This window comes from Myotis myotis, unplaced genomic scaffold (genome assembly GCF_014108235.1).
Source record: "Myotis myotis isolate mMyoMyo1 unplaced genomic scaffold, mMyoMyo1.p scaffold_m19_p_1, whole genome shotgun sequence".
In the NCBI taxonomy this organism is placed as follows: domain Eukaryota; kingdom Metazoa; phylum Chordata; class Mammalia; order Chiroptera; family Vespertilionidae; genus Myotis; species Myotis myotis.
In genome coordinates, this window is record NW_023416313.1 from 132,664,686 (window position 1) to 132,689,543 (window position 24,858).

A 24,858-nucleotide genomic window follows, 5' to 3' on the forward strand; every position below is an offset into this window, starting at 1 on the left:
AGGGCTCCTCCTCCTTGCTCCTTTCTGCCTCCTCCAGATGCCCATAGGCCACGCAGCACCACCACTGGGCTCGCAGAGCTGACCCAGAGGCTGGGAGGCAGGTTCATGGCTGCCACGAGACTGAGGCCTACTCCGCCACCTCTCAGTGCTACTGTCTCCCTGGGCCCAGCCCCAACTGGGTCCCCTGGAGAGGCAAGTGCTCTGGCTCCACAGAAGATGCCGGACCAGGGAATAGCCGCTCAGAGGGCGGGTCTACAGCCAGTTGGCTGACCAGGATGAGCGGCGCTCCCACTTCAGGCCAATCCCCCTGGCCGGCCAACCTACTGCAGCCCCTCCCCCAGACCAACTGGCCAACCTCCCATGGTCCCTCCCCCCGCTGGTCAACCTCCCAGGGTCTCTCCCCCCAGGCAGTCAGCCCTCCTAATTGGCCCAGATTGCCAGCCAAGCCAAGGGACCCTACCCATGCACAAATTCATGCACTGGGCCTCTAGTCCAAGAATAAAAAGCCAAGAAATAGATCCACACAAATATAGTTAAACTAGAGGCCCAGTGCATGAAATTTGTGCATGGGGGGTGTCCCTCAGCCCAGCCTGCACCCTCTCTACAATCTGGGTCCCCTTGGGGGATGTTCGACTGACAGATATCTCTCTCACACTCTGGGACTTCTGGCTCCTAACTGCTCACCTGCCTGCCTGCCTGATTGCGCCTAACCACTCCCTTGCCTACCTGATTGATGCCTAACTGCTCCCCTGCCAGCCTGATCGTCCCCAGCTGCCCTCCCTGCAGGCCCGGTAACCCCCAACTGCCCTCTCCTGCAGGCCTGGTCATCCACAACTGCCTTTCCCTGTCAGCCCGGTTGCACCCAACTGCCCTCCCCTGCTGGCTTATTCACCCCCAACTGCCCTGCCCTGCTGGGCTGGTTGCTCCCAACTGCTCTCCCCTGCAGGCCTGATCGCCCACAACTGCCCTTCCCTGCTGGCCATCTTGTAGTGGCCATCTCGAGACAACGTGAGGTGGCCATCTTGTGTTGGCCATTTTGTGATGATGTCACACATGACGCCACCTAGACTTTTATTATATGAGATGATCTTTGATAAAGAAACAAAGGCAACTAGTCTTTTCAACAAATGGTGCTGGAACTGTACATCCACATGCAAAAATATGAATCTATATAACTTTCACACCTTTTACAAAAAGTAACTCAAAATAATCATGAGCTTAAATGTACAAAATGACAAAACTCCTAAAAGATAAATTAGGAGAAAACCAAAGTGACTTTGGTGTTTCTGACGACTTTTCAGATAAAACACCAAAAAAAATGATCTGTGAAAGAAAAATCTGATAAGTAGGACTTCATTAAAATTAAAAGACTTCTTTTCTTCAAAGGACACCATTCAAAGAATGAATAAAGCTACAAATTGGGAGAAAATCTTTGCAAAATACATATTTGATAAAGGACTGGTATGCAAAATATCTAAAGAACTCTTAAAACTCAACATTAAGAAAACAAACAACTCTTTTGTATTTTAATGGGCAAAAGATCTGAACAGACCCCTCACCAGAGAAGATATAAAAATGGCAGATAATTATGAAAAAAGGTGCTCAAGCCATGGCTGGTTTGGCTTAGTTGGTTGGACTGTTGTCCCATGCACCAAAAGTGGCAGGTTGGATTCCTGGTCAGGGCACATACCCAGATTATGAGTTTCATTCCCAGTTGGGGCACATGCCAGAGGCAGCTGATCAATGTTTCTCATACCAATCTCTCCCTCTCCCTCTCCCTTTCTCTTAAAAATTAAAAAAAAAAGAAAAGGTGCTTGGTATCATGTATTTAAGGAATTGCAAATTAAAACAAGGTAGCAGTGCACACCTATTAGAATGGCTAAAATTCAAAACACTGACAATACCAAATGCTAGTGAGGATGCGGAGCAACAGGTACTCTTTCATTGTTGGTGGGAATACCAAAGAATACAAGTACTTTGGAAGACAGTTTGACAGTTCTCCACCCCCAACCTCAAAGTAAAAACTCTTACCTTAAGATCCAGCGATCAAACTCCTTGATATTTAGCCAAATGAGTTAAAAATGTCCACAGAAACCTGCACATGAATGTTTATAGATTTACTCATAATTACCAAAATTTGGAAGCAACCAAGATGTTCTTCAGTAGCTGAACAGATAAACAGGCTGGGGTACATTCATACAATGAACATTGAGCAATGAAAAGAAATGAGCTATGAAGCTATGATAAGACATGGGAGAAGCTAAACTGCATATTGCTAAGTGAAAGAAGCCAACTGGGAAAAAGCTATATACTGTATGATTCCACCTATATGACATTCTGGGAAAGGCAAAACTATGGGGACAATAACAAGATCAGTAGTTTCCAAATGTCAGGGGGAGGGAGGGCGGGATGAAGAGGTAGAGTACAAGGGATCCCTAGGGCAGTAAAACTATACGGTAGGGTACTGTAATGGTACACACATGTTGTTATTCATTTGTCAAAGCACATAGAATGTACTAGTACAACACAAAGAGTGAACCTGAAGGTAACTTTGGACTTTACTTCACCATAATGTGTCAGTAGTGGCTGATCAATTATAACAGATGTACCATACTCATGCAAGATGTTAATAATAGGGGAAACTCAGTGCAGGGAATGAAGAGAGGTGTATGGGAATTCTGTATTTTGCTCATTTTACTATATACCTAAAACTGCTCTAGAAATATTCTATTAATTGAAAAAATAAATAATTATTTAAGAAAAAACACAGCTATTAATACATGTTTTTTATCTTGAGAGAAGCTGCAGCGTTCTTGAGTGTCATGAATGGTAGAGAATAGCTCTCCCAAATGTAGACCCTTCTGGAGGTGGACTCCTTCAGGTTAACTAATATGCAGAGGGAAAAACTTCGGTTCCAGGTTTCATTTCTCTAACTGTGGCACTTTTTTTTTTTGATGATGATTTATTATATCTTTTCTTTTTCATTTAGTCAGAAGGGAAATGCCACCTCTCATTTGAGCGCATGTATGAAAAAAATCTTGGTTGAGAAGCAGTGCCCTGAGCATAAACTTGAAAGAAGTGGAAGATCTGGATAAGCAGAGATTGGGCTTCATAAAGCAGGAGTAGCCATGGCGCACTGGGGAGTGGTGTTGAACTGGAGAGAGGCAGAGCTGGCTTGACTCAGTGAGTGAAGGTTTGTATTCAGGACCATGAGAAATAAGTCCTTAAGTCCTTAGATATAACAATGAGAAATTTGGGGTTGGTCACAATCTGGGAAGAATTGGTAGGAAACATTTGTCTTTATCATTCTCCCAGGCTCAGGAGTTCAATGACCTTGATTTGTTTCACTGTGATGCTTAACACATTTCGTACTGCTCAGGAATTTTCTCATGTTTCACACGCCATCTGTTAAGGACGGCTCACGAGTGTTCTCGTTTTTCACGCCCATGGAAAAAGGAGCGAATCTAGATACTTATGTAAATTTTGTTTGGCCCCTCTTCATAGAGGAAAATGTTTTACGCAGTACCATACGTTAAAAAAGTACTAGGAACTTTAATTGTTTAATTGTTCTTGTAAATAAAAATGTTATAATTACTGAATAACAACACCTAAAGTGCATTTTGATGATTTAAATAATGTGCAGTTTGCCCAAAAACGTGCGGTCCCTGGCGTATGTCTTAGAGATTTCTATGCGGTACGCAATGTGTTAATTTTATGTGGCACATAAAATTATCTATATATATAAAAGGCTAATATGCTAAGTGTCTGACCATCCAACTGGTCACTTTGATATGCACTGACCACCAGGGGGCAGATGCTCAATGCAGGAGCTGCCATGACGCGCACTGGCATTGTGGACCTGACAGCCACAAAGCAACACTCGGCTTCCCCCAAGTGGGACACAGGCCCCGCCACCACCCTGGAGTGACAGCCCACCAAATCACAGCCAACACTGCTGAGACCCTATGGTGCAAAATGCGACCCACAGCCGAGTCCAGCCCAGAAACGGTGGCTGTGGGCGCTGGGTAATGATGTCATATAGCAACACCCGGCTTCCTCTCCCTAGCGACTAGCCTCCTTGGAGTTTCTTCAGCCCAGGAATACAACTTGCTTTATAGCCAAGTGCAAACATTTCACACTTTAACCAAATATCTGTGAAGCATTTTCCTGTGCCTCATCTCATTTGATCCTCACAGAAGTCCTGGAAAACGGAGATTTAGAAAGTTTAGAAACTTGACCTGACTGAAAACAAGTAAGAAATGGTGGACCTTGAAAATGACTTCAGGTTTTCTCACTTCAGGTAGTCAAACACTGCTGCAGTTAAATATTTTATCCTTTGTTCTCCCTGTGTGATCTACAATAATAATCTGCTTCATGGTGATATTTACTGCTATGTTGCTGACAATTACCTGAAAGAGAAGTTGGGGTGCTTCACTGGGCTGGAAAAAGTTTAGCTACATCAGAAAGCAGGTCTAATTAAGCAAGTTTATTCTATATATATAAAAGGCTATGTTGACTCATGTATGTGCGATACATATAAAGCTCTCACTGGCGCCAATCGCACACATGTGTTTTGATCTGTCATTGTTGATTGTGAATTTGGTTGACACTTCTATTATAGAGAAAGGGTGAATAGTGATATTAAAATATTTCTTCTAATTAATGTCCTTTCAATGTGCATGAATTCATACACTGGGTCACTGTAACTTTATAAAATTTAACAGATATATAATAACAATAATAATACTATAATATGTAATAAGCATAAATATAAATAACATAATTATTGTAAAATGTAACTTGTATGGTACCCAGTTGATTGGTCAAAAACTCATCTTGATGTTACTTTTTTAATGTTACTAACATTTAGTTATTTATTTTAAATTTATCTTTATTGTTGAAAGTATTATAGAAGTCCTCTTTTGTTTCCCATTGACCGTCTCCACCATGTCCCAGCCCCAGGCCTTATCACACTATTATCTGTGTCAATAGGTTATACATATATGCATGTAAATACTTTGGTTAATCCCTCCCCACCCAACACCCACCCCCACCATCCCTCTGATATTTGTCAGTCTGTTCCATGCTTCTGTGTCTTCTGGATCTATTTTGTTTGTCACTTTATTTTGTCCATTAGAATCCACATCTGAGTGAGATCATGTGATACTTGTCTTTCTCTGACTGGCTTATTTTACTGAGCATAATACTCTCCAGAGCCCTCCATGCTGTTTCAAAGGGTAAGAGATCCTTATTTTTTATAGCTGCATAATATCCATGGTATAAATGTACCACAGCTTTTTTATCCACTCATATACTGATGGGCACTTAGGCTGTTTCCATATCTTAGCTATTGTAAATTGTGCTGCTATGAACATAGGGGTGCATATATTCTTTCTGATCGGTGTTTTAAGATATATTCCTAGAAATGGGATAACTGGGTCAAATGGCAGTTCCATTTTTAATTTTTGAGGAAACTCCACACTGTTTTTCATAGTGGCTGCACCAGTCTGAATTCCCACCAGCAGTATATTAGGGTTCCTTTTTCTCCACATCCTAATCAGCTCTTGTCATTTGTTGATATGTTGATGATAGCCATTGTGACAGGTGTGAGGTGATACCTCATTGTTGTTTTAATTTGCATCTCTCTGATGATTAGGTCCTTTGTCTATTTTTAAATTGAATTGCTTGTCTTCCTTTTGTTAAGTTGTATGAATTCCTTAATATATTTTGGAAATTAACTCCTTATCATATGTATCATGGGCAAATATGTTCTCCCATAGGGTGGGCATGCTTTTCGTTTTGTTGATGGTTTTGTTTGCTGTGCAGGAGCTTTTTATTTTTATGTAGTCCCATTTGTTTATTTTCTCCTTAGTTTCCCTTGCTCTAGGACAGTGGTTCTCAACCTTCCTAATGCCGCGACCCTTTAATACAGTTCCTCATGTTGTGGTGACCCTCAATTTCATTGTTACAAATTGAACATAATTAAAGCATAGTGATTAATCACAAAACAATATGTAATTATATATGTGATTTCCGATGGAGGCAACCCTTGTGAAAGGGTCATTCAACCCCCAAAGGGGTCGCGACCCACAGGTTGAGAACCGCTGCTCTAGGAGATGTATTGGCAAACATATTGTTTTGGGAAATGACTGAGATTTTGCCGCCTATGGTTTCTTCTAAGATTTTTTATGTTTTCACCACTTACATTTAAGTCTTTTATCCATTTTGAGTTTATTCATGTGTATGCTGTAAGTTGGTGGTCTAGTTTCTTTTTTTTTTCATGTACCTGTCCAATTTTCCCAACACCACTTTCTGAAGAGACTGTCTCTACTCCATTGTATGCTCTTGCCTCTTTTGTCAAATATTAATTGAGCACAATGGCTTGGGTCAATTTCTGAATTCTTTGTTCTGTTCCATTGATCTATATGCTGTTCTTGTGCCAGTACCAGGCTGCTTTGATTACAGTGGCTTAGCAGTATAAATTAATATCTGCTTTGTGATCCCTCCAACTTTGTTCTTCTTTCACAAGATAGCTACTGCTATTTAGGGTCTTTTGGTTTCATATAAAATTAAGGAGTATTTGTTCTGGATCTTTGAAATATGATTTTGGTATTTTAATAGAGATTGCATTCAATCTGTAGATTGCGTTGGGTAGTATGGACATTTTTATGATGTTAATTCTACCAATCCATGAACACAGTATATTTTTCCAATTATTTATATCTTCCTCTATCTCTTTTTTCAATGTCCTATAGTTTTCTGAGTACAGGTCTTTTACCTCCTTATTTAAGTTTATTCCTAAGTATCTTAATTTTCTTGTTGAAATGATAAATGGGATTGTTCGTTTAGTTTTTCTTTCTGAGAATTCATTATTGGTGTATAAAAATGTCCTTGATTTCTGGCTGTTAATTTTGTATCCTACTACATCGCTGAATTCATTTATTCAATCTAGTAGTTTTTTTGTAGAACCTTAAGATTTTCTGTGTACAATATCATGTCATCTGCAAATAATGACAGTTTTACTTCCTCCTTTCTAATTTGGATGCCTTTTATTTCTTCTTGTTTGATCACTGTGGCTAGGAATTCTAATACTATGTCAAATAAGAGTGGTGAAAGTGGACATCCCTGTCTTGCTCCTGTTCATAGGGGAAATGCTTTCAGTTTTTGCCCATTCAGTATGATATTGGCTGTAGGTTTGTCATATAGCACCTTTATTATGTTGAGATATGGTCCCTCTATTCCCACTTTGCCTATAGTGTTTATGAAAATAGTGTTGGATTTTGTCGAGAGCTTTTTCTGCATCTATTGATATGATCATGTGATTTTTGTCTTTCAATTTGTTTATGTGATGTATCACATTTATTGATTTGTGAATATTGTACCAGCCTTGCATCCCTGGAAAAAATCCCACTTGGTCATGATGTATGATTTTTTTAATAGATTGCGGGAACTGATTTGCTAAAATTTTGTTGAGGATTTTAGCATCTATATTCATCAGGGATATTAACCTGTAGTGTCTTTGTAGTGTCTTTATCTGGTTTTGGGATTAGGAGAATGCTGGCCTTGTAAAAAAGCGCTTGCAAGTGTTCCTTCCTCTTGGACTTTTTTGGGAATAGTTTGAGGGAGATAGGTATTAGTTCTTTGAATGTTTGTTAAAACTCCTCTGTGGAGCCATCCAGACCAGGGCTTTTGTTAGCTGGGAGTTTTTTTATTACTGCTTCAATTTCATCAGTTGTTATTGGCCTATTCAGGTTTTCTGATTCTTCCTGATTCAGTTTGGAAGATTGTATTTTTCTGAGAATTTGTTCATTTCATCCATGTTGTCCAGCTTGTTGGCAGATAGTCATTCATAGTATTTTTTTAAGATCCTTTGTATTTCTGTGGTGTCAGTTGTTACTTTGCTTCTTTTGTTCCTGATTTTGTTCTTTCTTTGTTTCTTTTATTTTTAAATTCTTTATTGTTTAAAGTATTACATATGTCTCCTTTTTCTCCCATTGACCTCTCCCTGGCCACAACCCCCCCCCCCCCCCCCCCCCGCCAGCACATGCCCTTACTCCCCTACTGTCTGTATCCATTGGTTAGGCTTATATGCATGCATACAAGTCCTTTGGCTGATCTCTTACCTCCCTGCCCCCTGCCTTCCCTCTGAGGTTTGATGGTCTGTTCAATGCTTCTCGTCTCTGGATCTATTTTTGTTCATCAGTTTATATTATTCATTATATTCTATATATGAGTTAGATCATGTGATATTTATCTTTCTCTGACTGGCTTATTTTGCTTAGCATAATGCTCCTTATGTCCATCCATGCTGTTGTGAATGGTAAGATTTCTTTCTTTTTTTACAGCAGTGTAGTATTCCATTGTGTAGATGTACCACAGTTTTCTAATCCACTCATCTGCTGATGGACACTTGGGCTGTTTCCAAATCTTAGCTATGGTAAATTGTGCTGCTATGAACATAAGGATGAATATATCCTTCCTGATTGGTGTTTCTGATTTCTTGGGATATATTCCTAGAAGTGGGATTACTGGGTCAAATGGGAGTTCTATTTTTTAAAACATGTGTTTCTTCTTCTTCTTCCTCCTCCTCCTCTCCTCCTCCTCCTCCTCCTCCTCCTCCTCCTCCTCCTCCTCCTCCTCCTTCTTCTTCTTCTTCTTCTTCTTCTTCTTCTTTTTACAATATACAAAATAAATATATTACCAGATTGTAGATACAACATAATTAGCCATTTACATGCAATAAACATTAATATTTCAAAAAATGATTTTAAATATAATAACATCACATGCAATAAACATTAATATTTCAAGAAAAAAAGATTTAAATATAATATTACCAAAACTGTACTAACATAGTATAATATTACAAAAGTTGTAGGAAATATTAAAAATCTGCAAATAACAGGATTACTTCTATTATATTCTAACTAGAGGCCCGGTGCACAAAAATTTGTGCACTCGGGGGGAAGGGGGGGTCCCTCAGCCTGGCCTGTGGCCTCTCGCAGTCTGGGACCCCTCGGGAGATAACACCCTGCTGGCTTAGGCCTGCTCCCGGGTGGCAGAGGGTAGGCCCAATCCCTAGGTGCAGCCCCTGGTTGGGCTCAGAGCAAGGCCGATTGGGGAGTTGGGGCGCCACCCCCTGTCATTCACAGAGCAGGGCGGATCAGGAGGTTGCTATGCCACCCTCAGTCATGCTCAGGGTAGGGCCGATTGGGGGGTTGGGGCACCGCCCCCTGTCACACTCAAGGCAGGGTCGATGGGGAGGTTGCAGCGCCACCCCCTGTCACGCACAGAGCAGGGCTGATCTGGGGGTTGGGGCGCTGCCCCTGTCACACACAGAGCAGGGCCCATCAGGGGGGATGGGGAGCTCCCCCCGTCACGCACAGAGCAGGGTCCATCAGGGGGTTGGGGGGCTCCCCCTGTCACGCACAGAGCAGGGCCCATCAGGGGGTTGAGGAGCTCCCCCTGTCACTCACAGAGTAGGGCTGCTAGGGGAGTTGGGGCACCGCCCCCTGTCACACACAGAGCAGGGCCGATCAGGGGGTTGGGGCACAGCCACTGTCACACTCAGGGCAGGGCCGATGGGGAGGTTATGGCTCTACCCCATCACACACAGAGCAGGGCCCGTGGGGGGGGGGGGGTTGGGGCGCTGCACCCTGTCACACACAGAGCAGGGCTGATCAGGGGTTGGGGCGCCGCACCCTGTCATACACAGAGCCGCAGGGCGATCAGGGGGTTGGGGAGCTCCCCCGTATCAGGCACAGAGCAGGGCTGATCAGGAGGTTGGGGCGCCTTCCCCTGTCATGAACAGAGCAGGGCGGATAGGGAGGTTGTGGCCCCGCCCCCTGTCACACACAGAGCCGCAGGGCGATCGGGGCGTTTGGGCGCTGCCCCCTGTCACGCTGATCCCGGTGCTGGAGGCCTCGTGGCTCCGCTGATCCCGGTGCTGGGAGGCATATTACCCTTTTACTATATAGGATAGAGGCCTGGTGCTTGGGTGGGGCTGGCTGGTTTGCCCTGAAGGGTGTCCTGGATCAGGGTGGGGGTCCCCACTGGGGTGCCTGGCCAGTCTGGGCGAGGGGATGATGGCTGTTTGCAGCTGGTCACACACCCTTCAGAATTGGGTTCCCCACTGGGGTCCTGGCCAGTCTGGGTGAGGGGCTGAGGGCTGAAGCTCCCAACTGCTCCTTTTTTCTTTTATTCTGGGCCAGCTTTAGCTCTGGCTCCAGCTCTGAGGCCTCTGCTGCTGAAAGCAGGTATCTGGTTTGTTTGGGTTCTATAATCGACACAGTATCAACTCCAGCTCTGAGGTCCCGGTGGGCTGAAAGCAGGTTTCTGGGGTTTTGTTTAGCTTCTATATTTGTTACAATGTTTCAAACTGCAGGCTCAGAGGCCGGCAAAGCAGGTAGGGAACGTTGGTTTCCTCCGTCACTGAAGCAAGCAAGCCTCATGGTAGTTTCAAGCTGCCTGGCTGCCGGCCGCCATCTTGGCTGGCAGTTATAATTTGCTTATCTCGCTGATTAGCCAATGGGAAGGGTAGTGGTCGTACGCTACCATGTTTCTCTTTTATTAGATAGGATTTTTTTTCCCTCTGGCTCTATTTTGTTCATCAGTTTATCATGTTCATTATATCCCACAAATGAGTGAGATCATGTGATATTTATCTTTCTCCATCTGGCTTATTTCGCTTAGCATAATGCTCTCCAGGTGCTGTTACAAATGGTAAGAGTTCCTTCTTTTTTACAGCAGCATAGTATTCCATTATGTAGATGCACCACCATTTTTTAATCCACTCATCTGCTGATGGTCACTTGGGCTGTTTCCAAATCTTAGCTATTGTAAATTGTGCTGCTATGAACATAGGGGTGCATATATCCTTTCTGATTGGTGTTTCTGATTTCTTGGGATAAATTCCTGGAAGTGGGATTACTGGATCAAATGGGAGTTCCATTTTTAATTTTTTGAGGAAACTCCATACTGCTTTCCACAGTCTGCATTCCCACCAGCAGTGCACGAGGGTTCCTTTTTCTCTGCATCTTTGCCAGCACTTGTCATTTGTTGATTTGTTGATGATAGCCATTCTGACAGGTGTGAGATGGTTCTTCATTGTTGTTTTGATTTGCATCTCTTGGATGATTAGTGACTTTGAACTTCTTTAGCTTTTTCTTGTTTGTTAAGCTCTTTATATGACCCTCAATTCTAAATTAGAGCTTTGCTGGGTAGAGTAATCTGAGTTGTAGGTCCTTGCTATTCATTACTTTGAATATTTCTTGCCACTCCCTTCTGGTCTGCATAGTTTCTGTTGAGAAATCAGCTGACAGTCATATGGGCTCTCCCTTGGAGGTAAGTAACTGCTCTTCTCTTGCTGCTTTTAAGATTCTCTCTTTGTCGTTAGCCCCTGGCATTTTAATTATGATATGTCTTAGTGTAGTCCTCTTTGGGTTCCTCTTATTTTGGAATGCTCTGTGCTTCCTGGACTTGTAAGTCTATTTCTTTTACCAGATAGGGAAATTTTTCTGTCATTATTTCTTCAAATAAGTTTTCAATATCTTGTTTGCTCTTTTCTTCTGGCCCCTCCATAATATGAATGTTGGTATGCTTGAAGTTGTCCCAGAGGCTCCTTACACTGTCTTCATATTTTTGCGTTATTTTTTCTTTTTGCTGTTCTGATTGGGTGTTTTTTGCTTGCTCATATTTCAAATCATTGATTTGATTCTGAGAATCCTCTACTCTACTGTTGAATTCCTGTATATTATTCTTTATTTCATACACAGTTAGTGTATGCTTAATTTCTGACTTGTCTTTTTTTCTTTTCTTTTTTTGCATTCTCACTAAGATCATTGAAAGTCTCAGTAAGTCCCTTGAAGTTCTCAAAAAGAGTCTTGAGTAACTTTATAACTGTGGTTTTGAACTCTATATCTAGTAGTTTGCTTTCTCCCATTTCTTTCATTTGTGACATGTTTCTGTCTCTGCATTTTGGCTCCTTCCCTGTGTTTGTTTCTATGTATTGGGTAGAGCATCTTTGTATCCTTGAGTTGGTAGAGTGGTCTTGTGTAGTAGGTGTCCTATAGGGCCCAGTAGTGTAGCCTCCCCAGTCAACTGTGCTGGGCACTCTGGGTGCACCTTTTTGTGGGCTGTGTGCAGAGTCTTGTTGTAGTTGAGCTTTGATTGCTGTTTGGTGTCACTTGGAGGAATTGACCTCCAGGCCAATTGGCTGTGAGGACCAGTGCTGTGCAGGAGACACCCTTATGGAGTAGGACTTGCTTCAGTAGGGCTTTGGTGCTCACTGAGTCTGCCCCTTGAGTGTGTCACTTATGGATGCGTAGAGTTGTAATCTGGTATGATCTGACACTGACCACTGGGTGCACTGGCTCTTAGGTCCCCAGGGAGATGCAAAGTCAACCACTGCCTGGGGCTACTTGGCAGGAGCTACAAAGAGATCTTCATATTCTTCCTATTTGTATTGGGTTTGGAAGTGCCCAGGTGATGCCCAGTTGTGAAGCAAGGGAGGCTGGAACTAGTGCTGGGTCTTGGGTCTTTTATTGATAGGTTTGTGGCACCCTGACCCAGCTGCTGCTTGTTTGAGATATTTTAGCAAAGTCTGAGTCCTGAGCAAGGACATGCCATTCATATGCAAAAGCCACTGCACACAGTTTGGGCAAGGCTGCAAATTGGATGGTGTGGGGTCTCAGGGAATCACCAGGGCAGAGCAAACAGAAATGGCTGCAGGTCAGCCCTGAGACCAGGAGATCCCAGCACAGGAACACCTCCATCTGGGAGAAAGCCACCCCAAGTTCTTACCCTGATGGCAGACAATCCAGGTCCTCCCCATATGTGTTTGGGTCCCCCAGAGCTGCAGCCTAGCACTGGGCCCTGGAGCTAAGTTCACGTGCAGGCCCCTTAAGAGGAACACCTGGGTCTCCAGCATCCTCTGTGTCACTGAGCTCCAATCTCCGCTGGTTTTTACAGCTCATAGTTATGGGGACTTCTCTTCTCAGCTCTGGGAGCCTGGCCTGGGTGTCTGGTGTGGAGCTCGGATCCCTTGCTCCTCACAGGGGGCCTCTGCAGAGACAATCTCCCTCCCAATTAAAAAAAAACACCACACATGGGGGTCAGACCAGCCTGTTCCACACCTCTGCCCCTCTTACTGGTCTCAATTTGCTTTTTTCTTTGCTTCTGTAGTAGTAGGACTTCCATTCAGCCAGCTTTCAGGTGGTTCTGGATGATGGTTGTTATGTATTTTAGTTATAATTTTGATGTGGTTGTGGGAGGTGGCGAGTACAGGCATTTACCTACGCTGCCATCTTGGTCACTTCCACTCTTCTTACCAGACACTATGGAGTCTGCACTTTACATCCTTGGTTATAAGGTTTCTCTCCAAGTAGTCCAATGTTTCTAACATTTAAATCAGTAACTCTGTATAAAGCAGATTACCCTTCATAATGTGCCTTAAGAGAAAATGACAGAGGTTCCCTAAAAAGGAAGGAATTCTACGTCCAGGCTGCCCTGGGAGTCAGGACTGCAATATGAACTCTTTCCTGGGTCCAATGTGCTGGCCTATGCTGCAGATTTTTTCAGCTCCCACAATTGCTTGTACTAATTCCAATTCCCTAAAATCTCAATCTCAATCTCTCTCTCTCATATATATATATATATATCATATATTTCTAGGTATATATTTCTAGATACATATGTATATATTCTGTTGGTTTTGTTTCTCTGGAGAACCCTCATTCTTTGGCTAATACAATGGCCAATAATTCACTACTTATTCTGAATCCTTCTTGCCCCCTCTTTCCCGTTAACCTAAATCAGCTTTCAGCTAATTCTCAATTTGTGGAGAAACAGGTAATTTACATTAAGGTATTGTTTTTTTGAAATTGATAGAGCATTATATATGTTTTTTACAGTATAGTGCCTTCATACCAAAAGAAATGAGTGCTAAAAAGCTGGTGGACTGTACCATACAAGCATTTGATTATACATACATACATAAATACATACATATATATGTGTGTGTTTTAATTATTTTGTCTTTGTTGAAGGATCTTCCTGGTTGTCTGTCTCTATTACCTACAGACAGTGGGTACCTACATCAGCAGGCTGTCTTCACAGTCTTTGAGTAAAAGATATTCTCAGTCCGTGGGTAATAGATTAAGAAGCCTTGTCCATGAATTCCAGATGTACTGCTCTCAACCAGACATCTACGGTGTTGATTCCCTCAAAATCTGATTGCTTACAAACCTGCCTGCTGCATATGGGCACAGCCTTCCCTATTGTTCCCCACGAAGGCCTAGTTTATACAACTAGGCTTCTGCCTTGGTTCCATCTAGAATTGTGATATTTCTGGAGCCATGCCACAAACCTAGACCTATTCATCTGGGCTTTGATTCCCTGTCTAGTTTTTGCTGTGCTCCAGGGTGTCTGACACTGCTCACTCTACTCTAAGTCTAGGTCATCCTGGATAAATTTCTCTTGGACTCTAATTTTTGGTTCTACTTGGCTGTGTTTGTTACCGTTACTCAGGGACCATCAATGCTGTGCCCTCGACTTACCACATGAGACCTTCTCGGTGGGTCCAACTTGAAATGGCCCAAGTTTTTCTTGTCCAGTGGACACTGTAGCATGTATCTTGGGGCCCAATATTTTTCAGTTGGTGTATCCTAAATCTAGTCTCACTAGTTCCAGTTTATTTTCTGATTTCCTCTGCTTAGCCTTTGGAGGCCTGATTTGTTTTACATTTTGGTCTATATGGTTATAAGAATACTCAAATCATACTACTTGGAAGATAGGCTGATAAGTATATTTTAAGTATGAAAGTGACATGATGAAAGTAGAATTTTAGGATGAGTAATGTCTTAGTGTTATACAGGATAAAAGCAGGGGAAACTGGCCAGGATGTTAATCCATTAATTGAGGTGTGTGGTGCTTAAGATCTGGCCTAGAGAGGTAGTGAACATAAAAGTAATGAATCTAAAATATTTTATGCAAATAAAATCTTATTTGCATGAAGATGTTCAAATTTATAATAGTAAAAAGTTTTAACAACCTAAATATCCAACAGCAAGGGAATGATTTAAATAAATGTTGGTTATAGCCCACTTAATGAAAGATTATGTAACTAACTGAACAAACTTATGAAGACTTAATCAAAAAGGGAAAGTGCATGTATAATATTAAGAAAAAAAAGCAGGATATAAAATAATATGCACACACTTATTATAAAGTCTATAGATATGCACATAAAATATATACATAAATTGTATCAAATGGTAACAGTGACTGTGCGATGGAGTTGGAATTGTGTGATTTTATGTTTTCCAAATATCTATAATATGATTATATTGGTTTTAAAGATTATGTAATTCTTACTTCCTATTTAGACTAATTCCTTCTCTTATTTAAATGATTATTTTGATAAATTAATTAGTATTCTAATGTATCCTAGATCCTGGAATAAGCCTTGAGTGAATATAAATGTAGCCATTTCCAGCAAGTCATTATTTAACCACCAATAGCAGGTTTCATCCTGATGAAAAAATAAAAACAAACAATAATAACAATCAAAACATCTATTTCTAAGCACCCCAAGGAAGACCTACTTACTGAAAGTCTTCACATTGGGCTTAGTATATTGATTTCTAGCGTAACTGGGCTTCAGTGCCCTTCTAGGCCACCAGGTGCCCATAATTTATACAAGTCACTTTCCCTTCCCTTTTGGCCATGATGGGAATTAATATAGAAATCAAAAGCCCTGCCAAAACCGGTTTGGCTCAGTGGATAGAGCGTCGGCCTGCGGACTGAAAGGTCCCGGGTTCGATTCCGGTCAAGGGCATGTACCTTGGTTGCGGGCACATCCCCAGTGGGGAGTGTGCAGGAGGCAGCTGATCGATGTTTCTCTCTCATCGATGTTTCTAGCTCTCTATCTCTCTCCCTTCCTCTCTGTAAAAAATCAATAAAATATATTAAAATAAATAAATAAATAAATAAAAGAAATCAAAAGCCCTAACCATTGTCCTTCAGCTGTGCTTCTTTGTACCTACCTTGACACAGTACTAACATACTCAATGAGATCATAGACTTTGAAATAAGGCATACCCAGGTTCAAATTCTGTGTCTCCCGCTCATAGTTGTGTGACTGTGGGCAAGTTACTTAATCATGCCATGTTTCTGTTCGCTCAGGGGTGATGTTATTTACCTTGTGGGATTGGAGAGTGGTCCTGACAAGGCCAAGGAAGAGCTATTGATAGAGTTGTCATTCAGCCCCATCAAGTTACTGCTAAGGGCGAAGGGCTCTGGCCCCTGAGTAGGTCCTGTGCCCCACATTTGAGGGAGGTTAGGGCAGGGTTGTGCCCAATGTCTTGTGACTCAGTGGGCTCTGAAATATTGTCTACAGGAATGATCCTCCTGGGATAGTTTGAAAGTCACCATCATCCAGTGCCCAGATATTCTTATGCAGCTACAGAAGTTATTATTTATTTATTTAATGTTTTTATTGGCTTAAGAGAGAGAGGAAAGGAGAGAGATAGAGATATTTTATCGATGAAAGAGGAACATCAACATCAATCAGCTGCCTCCTGCATGCCCCCTGCTTGGGATCAAGCCTACAACCTGGGAATTGAACCTGTTACCTCTTGGTGCATGGGCCAATGCTCAACCACTGAGTCACACTGGCTGAGCTACAGAATTTATTGAGAACAACAATATTCAGAGGAGGCTAAGAATGTGGCACTCTTTGTCCACCTTAATGAGAGCAAAGATGAACAGATAAGTGAATAGTCTAGAAATAACCCCTGAGTTTGTTTATAATACCTCTCTGAACTCAACCCCTCCCCGAATACTCCCTTTTGTGGCATTTATGGCTTTACCACCACGTCTTCCTGGTATCGTCCAGAACCTCTGTGAACCCAGCGGCTGGTCAAATCTATGTAGGAATTCTGGCTGTTCAGAAACACCTACAGCACAACCTCTAGTACCACAAGGGACATGGCAGTACCAGGCCATCATTAAGTACCAAATCACAAGGGGAATGATTCAGATGGGAGATCTGGTTCTCCTTTTACCATTCTTCCCATCGGTCTTTGCCAGAGAATCTAGGGCCCTCGGTAATTACAAAGTTTATAGCTCTGATTGCCGTCCATATTTAGTTCCCTCTGTACATGTTGTACCTCAAATATCAGCACCTGTCCTCTTTTACTCACTCTACAGACTCTCCCAGCAATCTTATATGAGGTCCCAAAGAAATAGGTAGTGAGGTTGATGTAGCACAACCTCCAAGACAAGTTCCAACTCCGATCCAATGGGAGGGGCACACACTGAAAGATCCTCAAAGGGTATTCGCATGTACCTCAAAGAGCAATCACCTTCCATGAAGAAAACCCAGATGGACAACTCTGGATCTAGCCTGTCTGATAGGAGGGATCTATTTGAGGACACTAACTTGATCCTATGTCTTTAAACTGGCCAATTCCCCCAGCCATCAGTCCAATGCTCAAAGTAAATGGATGGCTGCTCTGATACATTGTGTATAGCCCGGAGTACCAAATGTTTATTTCATGATTGCACTCTGCTACATGAAATAGTTTGGCTCTCTTCGGCTCTTGATTCCCTGCCCCTGCCTCCTACTGTACTCTTCTCTTGGGGCACGGACTTCCGATTTCTCTTCACAACATCTTGCATTTACCCCTAATATTATCTCTGCTTCCACCTCTCTGAGTTGACACTTCTGCCTGGTTCATACCAGCCCCCACAACACCTGACATTACCTACTAATGGCAGGTATTTCTCCCCCAGCCCTGTTAATAGGAACCACATATAAGAAACTTACATATCAGAAAAAAAAGAAACTAACATACCAGCCTATTATCTACTGTAATGACTACAGCTTCATAGAAACGTTCACTTCTTTGTCCCACAAAGTCCCAATCTGGCAACACTCTGGAGAAAGGTCTCTAGGGAGCAGTCAGAATGCATTTAAGTATGAACACTTAAGACTGACGGGGTGCAGTAAAAAAAGAGGTGTGGCGTGCCATTAAAACTAGGCAGCTATAAATGCGTATTTATCTCATTGTCTTGCTGATGGACTTTGATCTCTGCGCTGTGCTACCATGTTTCTTCTCTACTTGTCCCTCACTGCAGCCTGTCTGGATATTGGCTGGATCCTGGAACTTGCTGGCTATATTCTTGGCTTACCGCTTCCACTTGGCATTTTAACAATGGCCCATATTCTCTTCCCCCGCCTACCCCCCATCCTGCTTACTCAATGTGGAATGATCAGGTCCTTCTCCCCCAACTGCCACCATTTGCTCTGTTTCAAGGTCTAGCTTTCTTTGAACACTTCACCAAAACTGACCAGAAACAATGCTCCGGAATGCCCCTCCCATTTAACAGCTGGTTCCTTTGAACAGGGCTAATACCCCAATGGGGAAGTTAGAAGGTGGTGGTTAATTAATAGGGGAAAGAAATGAGGCAAAGAGATAGTAGGATGAACCATGGAGGGAGAGGAAGGATTGTCAAGCTGTTCCAGTAATATTTGGGGATTAAACACTTGAAAGAATGAGGATGATTGGTAAATGGAAATCTATGAGAACAAAAATAAAGTGTGTGGAGGTGAGAATTGAATATAGGAAAAGATTATTGGTGTAATAGAGGGGAGGTGCATGATGGGAATGAAGGCTAGAAAGATGGATGCAGAGCCATTCCAAGGTGAAATAATAAGGTGGGCAACTAAAAAATCAGTTAACAAAGTACTGACATTAAAGGGCACTTGCATATTTCTTGCCTCTAAGAAAGGTATATTCTGAAAGATGGCTTAAATATGTACAAAAATAGCTACACAATAAGACAGTCTATTGGTCACAACAACATTATAAATAAAGTGTTATGGGGACTTAAAAAAAAAAGGATGCCATGATAGTCAACACTTAGTGCTATACCTTGTATGGACTATGTATGTACTTGACAAAGTCCTTTTGGGAGAGATGACATTGAAAAGTGTATTGTAATACATGTGTGATATTCACACTGTAGAACTGGTGTTTAATTTTCTACTAGTGATTCCCAATTGGTGGATGCACATTAGAATCATCTGGGAAGCTTTTAGAATGACTAATGTCCAGACTCCACATTGAGAGATTCTGGTACAGTTGGTCTAGAATAACCTGGGCATTAGTATTTTCCTAAAGCTCTCAGATAATTCTAGAGAGCAGTCAAGTTTGAGAAACCTCTGGTGTGTATGTAAGTTTTCACTTTCGAATGGTTAAGGGGCTTAGAATTCAAGGGGAGAAATGCAAACTTGGGAAGTAGGATGTACAGCTTCTAGGTGTAACATTGGGGCACTAACACATCCTGGATAATTTCCTCTAATCAAGACCATAAAAAATGGCATATACTCCTAGCCAGTTTGGCTCAGTGGATTGAGCGTTGGCCGTGGACTGAAGGGTCCTGGGTTCCATTCTGGTCAAGGGCACATACCCATGTTGTGGGCTCCATCCCCACTGTGGGGTGTGCAGAGGGCAGCCAATTAGTGATTCTCTCTCATCATTGATGTTTCAATCTCTCCCTCTCCCTTCCTCTCTGAAATAAAAAAAGGCATAAAAATCTCTACCAGTTGAGTATTATCTTTATGTTCAATCATCATTAGAGCAATGCAAATTAAAACCACAATGAGATATCACCTCACATCTGTAAGAATGACTATCATCAATAAATCAATAAACAAATGATGTGGAGGATGTGAAGAAAGGGACCCCCTCATGCACTGTTGGTGGAATTGCAAATTGGTGAGGCTACTATGGAAAACAGTATGGAGGGTCCTCAAAAAAGTTAAAAATAGAGCTACCACATGACCCAGTAGTTCTACTTCTGGGTATATATCTGAAGAAATCCAAAACACTAATTTGAAAAGATACACACACCACTATGTTTGTTGCAGCATTATTTACAAAAGCCAAGAAATGGAAGCAGCCCAAGTGCCCATCAATAGATGAATGGATTAAAAATGGTAGTACATATATACAATGGAATATTACTTGGCTATAAAAAGAATGAAATCTCACCATTTGTGACAACATGGATGGACCTAGTGGGTATTATGCTAAGTGAAATTAGACAAAGACAAATACCATATGATTTCACTTATACAGTGGGGCCTTGACTTACGAGTGTCCCGACTAACGAGTTTTTCGAGAAACGAGCCATCTCTCGGCCGATTTTTTGCTTTGAGTTGCGCGCTAAAATTCGGGTTATGAGCCAGCTTCAGATACCCCACCGCTAGTTGGCGCAGCGAACGTCACAGTGAACGCCACAACATCAGCCCAGCAGCACGTGTCTCACTCGTTCACTTTAAGATTTGACATACGAGTAATTTGAGTTACGAGCTAAGTCACAGAACGAATTAAACTCGTAAGTCAAGGCCCCACTGTATGTAAAATCTATGCCCTTGACCGGAATTGAATCTGGGACCCTTCAGTTTGCAGGCCAACATTGTATCCACTGTGCCAAACCGGTTAGGGCTGAAGTCTAAAGAACAAAATAAATGAACAAACAAAACAGAAACAGACTCATAGGTAGTACGGATGGAGGGTGGGGTTAGGGAGATGAGTGAGAAAGATGGCGGGATTAAGAAGTATAAATTGTTAGTTACAAAATAGTTGTGAGATGTAAAGTACAGCATAGGGAATATAATCAATAATATTATAACTATATATGGTGCCAAGTGGGTACTAGACTTATCTGGGAGATCACTTCACAAATTATATAAATGTTTAACCACTATGTTGTACACCTGAAACTATTTGTTGGTATGCTAACATCTGGTATCTTCTATGATGAATCTATAGTATTGGTTTTAATATAAAGAGTAAAAATTCTGGCCCTGTTGTCAACTAATTGTTTAACTGGAAGGATGATGGAGCAGAAATAAAATATATTGAGGATGGGAAGACTTAAAGAACAGTGATGAAATACAATAAACCATTCAGCTCCTAGCATTGTAGCTGCTAAATAAATGTTTTTTTGAAAGAAAGAATGAATGGATGGATGGATGAATTTAAAAATATTTATGGAAATGACCATAATGATACATAAATTACTAAATACTTACCATATGTCAGGCACTATTACTTTTAGTTCTTTTTACATGTTATCTTTTAAAAAAATATTTTTATTCATTTCAGGTAGGATGAGAGAGGAAGAGAGAGAAACATCAATGTTGAGAGAGAATCATTGATTGGCTGCCTCCTGCATTCCCCACACTGGGGATGGAGCCCACAACCCGGGCATGTGCCCTTGATCAGAATTGAACCCAGGACCCTTCAGTCCTCAGGCCAATGCTCTATCCTTTGATCCAAACCGGCTAGGGCCATGTTATCTCTTTTTAATCAACACACTCATCTTATTAGGTAGGTGTTATGATCCCCTATTTCACAGATGAAGAACTAAAATCCAGAAAGATTAAGTAATTGTAGTATTGTGGCCCTGCTCTCTAGTTCAACAGGAGCACGTGGCAAGTTCCTTAGTTATCTAATTTCATAGTGTAACTGATCAACCATACTCCTTGAGCAAACCAGGCCTAAGCTAGTCTGTCCATTTATGGTACCACCTGCTGGAGATGGGACTGCTTTGTTAATCTTTCCCTACTACTATCTTTTCCAGCATTTTTATGAATGACTCCTCATTCCAAAGTCTGTGGTATCACTTCCCAGAGTACTTCCTCAGCCTTAACTAAGGACAGGAATAGGTGTGGGCAAGGCTATTAGTTTATAATGTTAACTTGGACACTCTAGCCCAGGTATGGGTTCTGGTCCTCTGGATTCTGCCTTGGCTCTCATCTCTGCTCCTTTATCCACAGCAAAATCTCATGGCTCCTGTGTCCAGTCATTCTGCAGTTTATTGCCTCTGTGGGAATTCAGAGTAAGAATTCTACCATTAATTCTAAGATGCAATGTTTAAAAAAATTTACTGCTAAGAAAAATAAATACACCCAATGATAATTGCATGGTGCCATCAACCGAAAGATGCATCCCTATTTCAGAGAAGTTTAAGTGAAAAGAAAGCATCTTAAAATGATGAAATATAGCATGTGTGTTTTGATAGATTTTTCTAACAGTTGGGGCTCTTCATAGCCAGCTTTTCTCATGATCATCGCTATTGCCCACTTGCAATGTCTTGTCCCTCCTTTCAGGTGCTATGAACTGTAGTAGCTGCTGTCACAAATGGTACCCTCCTCCAAAAGCGGGTGGAGTGTGTATTTTGGGTGTGGTGGTTAGCACAGGGAAGTGGGTAGTAGAGGGTGCTAAGGGTGGATGCGGTCAGAGGAGTATGGAACATACCATTTTTTTTTTTTACTACTCCATGATATAGAAATATTTCCACCCCTCACCCCAAAAAGTTCCTTCCTGCTCCTTTGTAGTCATTTTCTAGCCCAAGCCCCAGCTTCTGGCAACAACTAATCTGCTCTCTATTGCCCTAGTTTTAACTTAAAGAATCCGTATCAATGGAATTATGCAGTGTGTGGTATTTTGTATCTAGAATATTTCACCTGCATACTGTTTTGAGACATTTTCATGCTGTTGCATGTCTTAGCTGTTGATTCCTTCTTATTGCAGAATAGCATTCCTTTGAATGTATCATACCACAGTTTGCTTATCCATTCATTAGTTGATATACATTTGGGTTATTTCCTTAACCCAGTGGGGCACCATTGAGTCTTTCACTACTAAATATGATTTTAACTATAGGGTCGTGTTTTGTTTTTTTTTTTGTTATTTAAATATATTTTATTGATTTTTTTACAGAGAGGAAGGGAGAGGATAGAAAGTTAGAAACATCAATGAAAGAGAAACATCGATCAGCTGCCTCCTGCACACCCCCTACTGGGGATGTGCCTGCAACCAAGGTACATGCCTTTGACCGGAATCGAACCTGGGACCCTTCAGTCTGCAGGCCGACGCTCTATCCACTGAGCCAAACCGGTTAGGGTCGTTTTATTTTTTTGAAAATACTTTTTCTGCGTTTGTTGTCTTTTGCTGTGGGTGTTGGATTTTGTCAAATGCTTTTTAGTATGGTCCCATGCTTATCTTCTTTAGCCTATTAATATGGTGGATTATATTGATTGATTTGGAGGTATTGAACCACCCTTGCATACCACTTTATTAGGACATGTAATTCTTTTTATACATTGTTGGTTGCAATTTGCTAGTACTTTGTAAGAAATGTTGTGTCTAGGTTCATGATAGATATTAGTGTGTAATTTTTCTTTGCAGCCTGACTGGTTTGGGGCAATGCTGGCCTCATAAAACAAGTTGGGAAGTATTCTCTCACCTTCCATTTTATGGAAGATACTGTCCAGAATTTGTTCCAATGCTTCTTTAAATATTTGGTAACTTCTCCAGTCAGTTTATCAGGGTTAGGAGATTTCGGTTTTTATTTCACCGAGTTTTATACCCTGTGTTTTCATTTCCACTCAGTTCAAAACACTTTCTAAATTCCCTTGTAATTTTTTCTTTGACTCTGTGAGTTATTTACAATTGTGTTCTTTAATTTCCAGCACTTGGGAATTTTTGTGATGATTTCTATTTCCATTTGTTTGTTATCAGAGAACATTCACTGTATGCTTCTAATACTTTTAGATTTATTCAGATTTGTTTGATGTCCCAGATCTGTTTTAGTGCATGTTCCAAATGGATTTTAAAAGAGCATGTATGCATTCTGAAGTTTAGGATGGAGTGATTCATAAATTTACATTAGGTCATATTAGTTGATTGTGTTCAAGCTTACTATTACTTTACTGATTTTCTGTCTATTTACTCCAACAATTACAGATGGTGATGTGTGGAAATCAGTACTTTAAAAATGTCACTCCTTTGTCTTCTGGATTGCATTATTTGTAATAGAAAGTCTGTAGTTACTCTTCTTGTTGGTCATTACATAATAACTTGGGGGGGGGCAGTTTTTAATGTATTCCTTTATCATTGCTTCTCAGAAATTTGATTATGATGTGCCTTGGTGTAGTTTTCTGCTGGGTTCATGAGCTCCTTGGATCTGTGTGTTTTCTTGTTTCCATCAAATTTGGAAAAATTTTGGCCATTATTTCTTGAAATATCTGCCCCTCCCCTAAAGACCTTATCGATGCTCTAATTAAAGATATATTAGTTTTCTTGGTACTGCCCCACTGGTCACTGATGCTCTCTTCTTTTTTAAAAAATGTTTTCTTTTTATTTCATCTTTAGATCATAAGGACTGTGATGTCTTCAAGGTCACTGACATTTTTTTCTATGTCTAATATGCTGTTAATGTCATCAGTATATTTTAAATTTCAGATATTGTATTTTTTATCCCAAGAAATTCCACTTGGGCCCTGACTGGTTTGGCTCAGTGGATAGAGCGTTGGCCTGCGGACTGAGAGGTCCGAGGTTCAATTCCAGTGGGGGGGTGTGCAGGAGGCAGCTGATCGATGTTTCTAACTCTCTATCCCTCTCCCTTCCTCTCTGTAAAAAATCAATAAAATATATTTTTTTAAAAAATGAAGCATGTGGACCTCTACACGACTCAAGACTCGTGTTTCATCCAGTCCACGTTCGTTTCTATCGGTAGTGATGGAAACTACAGGTGCGCTTCCGGAGGGCGCCGCCAGGGGGCGCTCATCTACGGCGGCTCCGTCAACAACTGGCGCCGGGGCGCTCTCTTCCCTCCTGTCGCTCACCTCAGCTTCCGCCAGAAGCGGCCTCTGTTGGGCTCGCAGTTTTTGGTGGGTTTTCCGTGCCGGGCCTGGGGAAACTTGGCCAAGGAACTGGAGAGGGAAATTCGAGCTTAAACCCGGGCTACGATGTGGACCTTCTGAAGGCGGAGACCCTCCGG

The 24,858-nt window shown here is 41.7% G+C and overlaps 1 long non-coding RNA gene across 2 annotated transcripts in view; it reads left to right on the forward strand.

Moving 5' to 3' along the window:
* LOC118677607 overlaps positions 1-24,858 on the forward strand; it is a 72,166-nt gene that overhangs the window by 26,959 nt on the left and 20,349 nt on the right. Inside the window, exon 4 of one of the 2 annotated variants that reach the window (XR_004974435.1) lies at positions 2,990-3,193. This is a non-coding gene — a long non-coding RNA (uncharacterized LOC118677607). Of the gene's footprint in view, positions 1-2,989; positions 3,518-24,858 lie in introns of those variants that run through there. The other variant, XR_004974436.1, reaches the window with a different exon arrangement.